Source organism: Chionomys nivalis, chromosome 4 (assembly GCF_950005125.1).
Source record: "Chionomys nivalis chromosome 4, mChiNiv1.1, whole genome shotgun sequence".
Classification (NCBI taxonomy): Eukaryota; Metazoa; Chordata; class Mammalia; order Rodentia; family Cricetidae; genus Chionomys; species Chionomys nivalis.
Window position 1 is genome coordinate 44788767 of NC_080089.1, and position 10195 is coordinate 44798961.

Here is a 10195-nt window from a genome sequence, read left to right on the forward strand (position 1 = left end):
TCAAGCACAGCATGCTTGAATAAGACCACAGCAGGGGCAGCAACAAATCCCAGCTACTTGGGAGGCCGAGGCATAGGAGTTCCAAGTACAGGTTAGCCTGAGAAATAGAACAGGGCAATTTGTCACTGTACAAATGGGCCAAGTCTAGAAGGTTCATTAGCAGCTCACTATGCTCATCCTTTTTTGAGGGAGGGGAGGGAATAATTGTAGGGATTAAGTCCAGGGATTAACTCATGTATGTTAACCATGCGTTTTGCCACTAGGCTAAACCCCTAGCCCCTGCTCTGAGGTTTTGCACCTTGTTTCAATATTCATGTCAGCACATCTCAATATGCCTGGGTGAAGCCCCGAGAATAAGAATATAACAAGAGTTACTACTTCACTGCAAGCTCTCCAAGCAACTGGCCTGCCACTCGGAGAATCAGTATGGGATTTCCATGTGCCAGTTGGGTTTCACTTCCTCTCTCATTTTTGACCCTGCTCATCTTGCCAGGAAATACTCAGAAACTCAAAGAAACACCTGGACACTGACCTCAGGGCTTACTCCCAGCCAAAGAGCATTTAAAAGGTCTACTATAGGCCAGGACCTTCAGGGAAGCCTGGGGGCCGAAGAAACTTACGCTTCAAGATCAGAGCCTCTGCTACAGGCTGCTTAGTGCTTTTCGTGTACTAACTCGGGCTGTGGGCAAGAAAGCAGCCCTCTAAATGTGACCCTTGCCTGGTGTCAGGCATGGCAGTACATGGCAATATTCCTAGGTGCTATGAGGCAGAAGCAGGAAGAACATGAATTCAAGGGTATCCTGGGTTTCACAGTAAGACCCTGTTAGAAATCCCTAATAAATAAACACCTGGGGCTGAGACAGGATGTCGACACTCAAGAGCTTTTGCTACAAAGTTGGACAATACCTCCGGGGTACATAGCAGTCACTGTCCACATTCCTGCCTGGTTTCTTCTAGTAAAGTCTCTTCCTCCTCGGGTGGGGAGGGGAGCTGGGAGACTTGTTGAGGCAGGGTCTCTCTATGTAACCCTAGTTGGCTCAGCACCCACTGTGCAGGCTAGACTGTCCTCAAACATGCTGTAGTCCTCCAGCCTCAACCTTTCAAAGTGCTGGGACCACACTCGGCTCTTTCAGAAGGGCTCTTTCCCTTGGTCTAGGTCTCAAGGGCTTAACCTCTGAAATGGGCAAGACCCTGGTTACCCACACCCTGGACAAAGGCAGCAAGCCCAGAACTTTCCTCAGCTTCTGCCCTTCCGTTTAGGGAGGGACCTGTTATGAATAGGCCCTTTCTGAAGCCTGCAGGAGAGTGGAGAAGGCCTGCTTGTTGGCTGCAGCAGTCAGCAGAAAAGGCAGGACAGGGTCTCAAAGTCAGACTTGTGGGTGCAGTTCCAGCTACCACAGTCTCTGCCATATATGAAAATGTCAGCCCAGCCAGGCATGGTAACACCTCTAATTCCAGTCCTGAAAGGTAAAGGCAGGGATTCAAGGCTAGCCTCAGCAATAAGGGACCCAGTCCCAAAAGGAAACCAACAGAAGCCCTAAAGGAACAGCCAGATCACCAGATCTGAAGACTCCTATCTTCCTGTGGGCCATCTTTCCTGAGCTCAGAAGCTCAATGGGCCAAAGAAAAGGGACCATTCACAAGGTTCCCCAACTGGCATGGTCCTAATGGCCTAACAGAATCCAACCAGGGAGATAACTTAGGAACCTTGGGGAAAGGATACAGCCATGTTTATGGGTAGTTGGCAGAACAAAAACAGACTTTGGAATTAAGCAATGTTATAACTTTAACCCAGATAGAGAGGTTGCAAAACAAATTTTCTGAAGGAAACATATTTGGAGGTCCCTGTTCTTCTGTGACTATGAGAAGGGCTGAGTTCTAGCACTTTCTTCTATCACTCCAGTTCTGTCCTCTCCCAGGACCACCCTTGTGTTGGGTTCTCTCTCCTTCAAGGGCTATGAAAATGGCTTTATGTCAGGCCAGAACTCAGCTAAACAAGACTCACTCTGCCATTCTGAGTGCTTCAAACTCTCATATAGCTTCACAGGAAAAGGAATTATGCACAAATAAGTGCATGTGCAAACTAGTGGTCAGTCTTTGATATCATTCTTCAGGTTCCTCATACCATTTACTTGAGAAAGGGTTACTCACTGGTTGAGGAAGATACATTGTCAGTTGTCCTCATCAACTTAAGACCATGAAACCAGAAATGGACACGTTCAACAGAAGCGCTGTAATGGTCTATCCTGTCCTTTAAGAGACAAGCCATGCCCACTCCCTCCCCAGTCCAAAAAAACAAGCTGATCTTCAGCTTCCAGCCTGAGCCTCTTCCTGTCTCTCTCCCAAAGAGTAGCAGCTGCCATGACTCCTCTCCTCTCTCCTCCCCACCCCCGGCCTCCCTCTCTGTTCTTCTCCCTTCTCCCCTTTCCTCCTTTTTCTTTCCCTTCCATAACCCACTAAATAAATATCCAACCTCACTCGCATGGCGTGCCTATTCATCTCGGTCTCTCACCTGCCACATCGCTCCCTGCCTAGGACCCGCTGCCCTTTGTTGACCTCTGTGGTCTCGGGACCCAATACCTGCTGCTCAGGAACCTGCAGTGGGCTCATGGCCTGCTGCCTGGAATTTGCAGCATTTCTGCAGCTGCGTCCCTTGGGGGAACCTGCAGCATTTTACTTAAACCATAACATTGGTGCAGCTCCTTTTACTTTTACCAGTACAACCGCCATATACGGGCTGCCCATTCATGCTTCACCATTGCCAGGACATAAATTTCATTTATTTATTTTTTTTCACTCATTGGTTTGACATTCACCAAGTAGGCTAGGCTGACGGCCAGTGTGCCCCAGGGATCTTCCTACCCAGGCCGCCCCAGTCCTAGGATTGAGTGCTTACCATCATGCTTTCCTATGGGTCCTGGAGACCAAACTCATGTGGTCTTCCTAAAGGGCAAGCAATGTATTATCTTCTGAGCTCCTAGAAAAGCAAGGAATTTGAAGTCAAGAACTTGCCTAGCACATGTGGGGCTCTAGGTTTTATTCTTTGAGTCACCAAATGATATAGCATTCTGGAGTCAGGCTGGAAGGTTGTGAATTTAAGACAAGAGTGAGCTGTATTAGAGACTACCTCAAGACCCAACATTCTAGTTAAAACCTTGGCCGGGCGGTGGTGGCGCACGCCTTTAATCCCAGCACTTGGGAGGCAGAGGCAGGCGGATCTCTGTGAGTTCGAGACCAGCCTGGTCTACAAGAGCTAGTTCCAGGATAGGCCCCAAAACCACAGAGAAACCCTGTCTCGAAAAACCAAAATAAATAAATAAATAAATAAATAAAATAAAACCTTGCACTCCATGCCTTGGGCAAATAAATTCCAAACGTTCAAGAGCCAAGCACCATCCCTATTGTTCTTAATACTGTAGGTGGTGAAGAATACCTGTATACATATCCCCCCCCCTTTTTTTTTCAAGACAGGGTTTCTCTGTGTAGCTCTGGCTATCCTGGAACTCACTCTGTAGATCAGGCTGGCCTCGAACTCAGAGATTGGCCTGCCTCTGCTTCCTGAGTGATGGGACAAAAGGTATGCTTCAGCATGTCCAATTTTGCATGTATATATTAAACTATTGCCCAAGGACCAGGAAGAGCAGTTTGGTTTGGTGGCAGACTTGTAATCCCAGCTAATCAAGAGGGTGAGGCAAGAGGCCCACAGGTTCAAGGCCTGTGTCAAAACATGGAAAGGGCTTAAGATGTAGCTCAGTGGTAGGGCGCTTGCCTGGTATGTGTGAGGAGCCTAGATTCAATCTCCGGTACTGGGTGTGTGTGTGGGTGGAGTGGGGAATTTTAAAAATTGGCAAGGGAAATGCAGGCAAATAGCTCTGAGCAAATGGGCAGGGCTTTCTGCCAGAGAAGGCTATCACTTTCCATTTCCTACAACTTTCGCCATTCATACTGAGTCACCCAGGCCCTGTATCTGGTTCCCTCTGGCCATATGACAGAACCATAAGAGCTTTCCAGGAAAGACTGACTGGGCATCAGGTTGCAGGACACAATCAGATAAATAATGGATCAGTCCAAATCTGTGCCTCCAAGGATCACTGACAAGACCAGCGGCTCTTTCCCACCTATAGAAAAGCTTGTGCCTCGGGCTAGTAAGTCACGGTGCTGCCCAGGAGCTGTACCCATCTCCTCCACGTCTAGAGATCACAGGGGACTCTGCAGGGGACTCTGCAGCCCTGGTGCCACTGTTCTCAGTGACCCAAGGGCCCCTTACTTTATACCGCTCATCTACCAACATCTTTTATTGAACTGGTCTGACTCCTCCCAAGATGACTTCCTCATTCCTAAAACCTCCAAACCAGGCTAGCCTCTTCTACACCACTTAAAATAAATAAATTAAAAAAAAAAAAAAGACAGGGCCTCACTTTGAAACTTTGCTGACCTGGAACTCCTTAGAAAAGCACTACTTCACTTGGGAGGCAGAGGCAGGCGGATCTCTGTGAGTTCGAGACCAGCCTGGTCTACAAGAGCTAGTTCCAGGACAGGCTCCAAAACCACAGAGAAACCCTGTCTCAAAAAAACCAAAAAAAGGGGCTGGAGAGATGGCTCAGTGGTTAAGAGCACTGACTGCTCTTCCAAAGGACCTGGGTTCAATTCCCAGCACCCACATGGCAGCTTACAACTGTCTGAAGATCCAGTTGCAGGGGATCTGACACCTTCACACCAATGCACATTAAATAAACTATAGAAAATATTTAAAAAAAAAAAGCACTTCCTCCATAGAAAACTATGTAGGTCATTAATTTGGACTATGTATGTAGTTTTAAAAAAAAAAAAAAAGAAAAGAAAAGCACTACTTATGTAGACCAGGTTGGCCTCAAATGCTCTGCCTGCCTCTAACTCCCAAGTGCTGGGATTAAAGCTATGCACCACCACACCCAGTTTCATCACTCAAAATATTCCACTCACTTCTAATCACACAATTTAAAAGTTTCAAGAAATGTTGCTATTATGCATATGTTGTTTTGGGTAATTTGTGGTAGTGCTGTTTAAAATAGGGTCTCAGGTAGCCTAAATGGGTCTTGAACTCCTGTCTCTTGATCTGCCTGCTGCTATTTCCCTGAATGCTGAGGATTACAGGCTTGTACCACCATAAGTAGACCCCTCCCCCACCTTCTTTTTCTTTTAGTGAGGCAGAGCCTATTCTGCAGCCCAGGATGGCATAAAACTCACTATATAGCTTAGACTGGCCTCAAAACCATCGCAATCCAGCCAGGTGGTGGTGGTGCACACTTTTAATCCCAGCACTAGGGAGGCAGAGGCAGGCAGATCTCTGAGTTTGAGACCAGCCTGGTCTACAAGAGCTGGTTCCTGGACGGGCTCCACACCCACAGAGAAACCCTGCCTCGAAAAACCAAAAGGAAAAACAAAACAAAAACCATGGCAATCCTTCTGTAGTAATTTTGTCTTTTTATGTAGTTCTGGCTGTTCTAGAGCTCATCATGTAGACCACACTGGCTTCAAAATCACAGAGATGCACCCTACCTCTGCCACCCCAGTGCTGGGATTAAGGACTTGTGCCACCCAAGCCTGCCTGCTGCAGATTTTTGAATGTTGAAATTCTAGGCATGTACCACTATGCCCAGGGTCTGCTTTTAAAAATCGTATTTTTCAATGTGTTGAAGAGAGGGAGCTCCTATGTGACAGGCTGTGCTAAAGGACATCCTGCGGAAGGCAGTTCTCTCCTTTCCATGTGGGTCCTGGGGATGGAACTCAGGAGGTCAGGATTGGCAGCAAATACCCTTACCCAAGTCAATTTTATTTCTATTTCTCCCTCATTTATCACTAGGAAAAATAATCCCTAAACAGAAGCTGTATGGTGTTCCTGAAATAAGTGGGCACAGAAGGAAAAACATGTGTGCTCCTGCCTGAATTCTGAGTTACGAGCCAAATGACAATGAAAGAATTCCCATTCATTCATTCTGTTTATTCAGTGTCTGGCCTCTGCTTGTCACTAAGCTGCGCTGGGAACAGAGAGAGGCTTAAAGCACCTTCTGTATTTACGTAGGCCTGGAAGATGGTTCTGCAGATAAGGGTGATTTGCCACACTTTAAGACCTAAGTCCCATAACCACAATCACATGATAAGGAGATCACCAACTCCCACAGGCTGTCCTCCAACCTCTACTGTGGCATGTGCACCCACTTGAAAATATATGTCGTTTAAAAAACAAAACACTCACTCTTTTTAAAAGTTTGTAGAGGACATGATGCGAACACAGACTTGAGTCCTAACACAGACTAGAGCTAGAAACAGGAGAAACCAGCAGACTCCAGGTGTTCCTACTGAGTGACAGATGAGAAACTAGCCAGCAAGGGGACAGGCACATATTCCAGACAGTAGTTTCACCTGGAAGCAGCCATACGCTTAAGTTATATGGTACTGGCATGAAGGCTCAAAGGGAAGGATTGAAAAGAATGGAAGTCTTGAACTTGACCCTGTAAGCCAGGAGCTGTCAAAAGCATGCTGCTGTACTTGACTTCTTCACTAGTGTGCTGACAAAGCTGCTCGGTGTGTAAAATGTGTTCACGGAAGCCAGGCAGTGGTGCCTGTCTGTGATCTTAGCAACTAAGAGGCTGGGGCAAGGTGGTCAGTTTGAACCCAGTCAGGGCCAGACAGCAAGAACCTGTCTTAAAAACAGGCAAAAAATTGTTTATAAATGAATTAAGGCCGGGCGGTGGTGGCACACGCCTATAATCCCAGCACTCAGGAGGCAGAGGCAGGCGGATCTCTGTGATTTCGAGACCAGCCTGGTCTACAAGAGCTAGTTCCAGGACAGGCTCCAAAACCACAGAGAAACCCTGTCTCGAAATGATGGAGGAAGGTCATTAGCTAATAAAGAAACTGCCTTGGCCCATTTGATTGGCCAGCCTTTAGGTGGGTGGAGTAAACAGAACAGAATGCTGGGAGGAAGAGGAAGTGAGCTCAGTCGCCTTAGCCCTGCTCTCTGGGGCAGATGTGATGAAGCTCTGACCCAGAATGGATGTAGGTTAGAATCTTCCCGGTAAGCGCACCTTGGGGTGCTACACACATGCATAGAAATGGGCCAAGCAGTGTTTAAATGAATAGAGTTTGTGTGTTGTTATTTTGGGGCATAAGCTAGCCAGGCTATCAGGAGCTGGGGTGGCAGGAACACAGCCTGCAGCTCCCAGGCCAGCCCACAGCTCCTTCTACATCGAAAAACCAAAAAAAAAAAAAAAAAAAAAAAAAAAAAGAATTAAGTTCACATGAGCCAGAAAATAAAGGCAAGAGGCCTGCATGAGATCACACTGGCATCAAAGAGAACCACTGTTCAGCCAAACACTGAAGATCCTTGATTCAGAATGGCTATGTAAAAATGCGATCAAGCTGAGTCTGGTGGCTCAGGTCTGTAATCCCATCTATTTGGCAGGCTGAGGCAAAAAAGGATGGGGAGTCAAGGCCAGCCTGCACAACGCACACCTTATCTAAAAATAATCTAAGACCGTCTTTTAGGCAACTGACAAAGATGATCTCTATGAGTGTGGGTGGAGAGGAACTTTGCTATATTAGCTGCATCGGGAAGAAAACCACCTTATTTCTGCCTTATCAAGTCGTCTGCCTTTCAATGCCACAGCATCACTGTGGCAGAGGGATAAAGTGAGCATGCCATAGAAACGTTTAGCCACATGCTTCAGCGGTGACTACTGCTGCTGAGCTGTCATTAGGACTGATACCTTGCTCTAGTCCCATAGCTTCACAAGATACCTGGAACACAATTTCAGCTTGGGAGGCATGGGTAGTAAATGAGGGTATGTTCAAGGTTCATGTACTGTACTGACATCATGCTGTGTCATGTTGGGACTGATGACACTCGTCCTGATAAAGCAGTCTACAGCACACATTCATACTAAGCTATCTGAAAAACTATTCTGGCCTTATCTAGAAGATGGACGTCAAAGGAGGCAGTCATGTTGGAGATGTGAATAAGATTTCATCTACAATCATGGTATTGGGAGCAGGCAAACTGTCTATTTTGAAGCTATATTTCTGGCTAGATAAGGTGGTGAACACTAATCTCAGCACTTAGAAAATAGAAGCAGAATGATGAGTTCAAGATCATCCTCAACTACACAATGAGTTCCAGGACAGCCTGAGCTACAAGGCAAAAACATAAACAAGTCATCTTTCTGGATATTAGAAGGATTAGATATGCAGGGAATTGTATTTTGACTCCATGTACGTATATTGTAGATTCATTTATCTAAGTAGTACCTTCCTCTAAAGTTGACTTTACTGGCATGCTAACACAGAGCTCTGTAGCCTCTGCAACCCCATAGGTACATCCGTGTAAGTTCTTGTTTTACAATGATTCATTTCGGTGCTGGTTGAAGGTGGGAAGGCTGATGGCCAGACAACGCATTTTAAGTAAATTTACTGAATATTGTGACCACATAAAAGCTAGAACTGAAAGAGACACTCTAGCAGCACAAAGACTAGAGCAGCTGCTGCCTCACCCCGTGAAGACACCTCAGCCCTAGGACATTCACCTGAGGGAGCAACTAGATGCACGGTGACCTCATTTACCTCATTTGCTGGGAAGCTAGAGCGATGAGTAGTAGCACAAGGGCAAGGAGGTCAGGAATATAGCCTCAGCTATTCATGCTAGGATTACCTTAGACAGGATGCAACACTCAATTTCTAAGGCTCTTTTCTTCTTCTTTTTCAAGACAAGGTTTCTCTGGCCTGTCATCCAATAGCTATATGGGGCTACATCTACACAAAACAGCTGGGATGGAAGATATTCTGAAGGTACGGAAACCCAGAAGAGCCAGTTATCTGAGTGTAAGCTACAGGTGACAGCAGTCACTGCTCCAAGCATTAAAATCATGGTGACTGTTGGTGTGAAGAATGGAAAGACAATACCACATGGGATGTTCTATGAAAAACTCTAAACACCGAATTTATAAAACAGGGTCAAAGGTCAGATTATGATTTATTAATTATCTGTAAGGCCAGGCATGGTAGGGCACACCTTTAATGTGAGCAGGTGGGGTGTGGTAGGCAGATTGCTGAGTTCCAGGAGACTGACCAATCCACAACACCTCGTCATAGATCTACTCAGGGTTACTTCTAACTACTCACCCATCCTACTGTACTGCCCTGTGAGAGGGACTCAACTTGGTACATTCAGTTCCACAGGACATAAGATGAGTAAAGAATCCAGTTTGTTTATAAGGTAGGAAAGCCCACCCCTGCTTTTTCCATTGGAATCTAAACTATGATAAAAGAGACAGAAAGACATCAGTGAGTTCGCAGTGAAATGTTGTCTTTTATATTAAATAAGCACTGAACAGAATGGATTCTAGTCAAGAAGCCTTTAGCAAACACAGTCTTGGGGAGGGCCAGTCAACCTGCTGCAGTGGTCACGAGGAGGAAGACCACAGACAAGCCCCACTCACATGAGGAGCTGGCCATGCTCCCTTTCATGTCTACTTTCTTCACCACTGTAATAAATAGAAAACTAGCAATGTCCATACACCTCAGCACAGATAGGCCCCAGGCTTTAGCATACAACTAGAAGTGGTCAGACTGAAAATGGAAACAGAAATTTTCGACTTCTTTAACAATGAGAGCTACAATTCTTAAAGACAGGGTATGAGCTACTCAAAACTTACTTTGCTGGGTGAAGAATTTTGACAGAATAATCAGGATTAAATAAAGTTCCTCAACAGTCCTACCATACCTGACATATTGGCCAGAGCACTGCCAATGTAATCTGCAACTTGCAAGGGCAGCCAAGTCACTTGCAATCGATCATCCCTTTGGCAGGGCACCTCCAACCTGCCACATTAGAGACATGACCCTTAGCACCTGGAAGGTTCAAGGGCATCCACAGCTACATGATAAGTTGAAAGCCAAGCTGTATTATACTGAGAAAGGAACAGAACTTCCAGGGATGGTGGAGTAGGCCTGCAATTCCAGGGCTGGGGAGAGAGACAAGAGGATCTAGGGAAGCCAGGGTACATGTAGACTCTCACTAAGGAAACCCACCCCACCTACTAAGAAAGGGAGCAGAGCATTATCTGTGCTAGCTGCCTAGCCCCTTAATCACAATGATAAACTAAGACACTTCATGTAGACACTGCATTCAGTTCACATCTTAAAAAAAATTATAAGGACT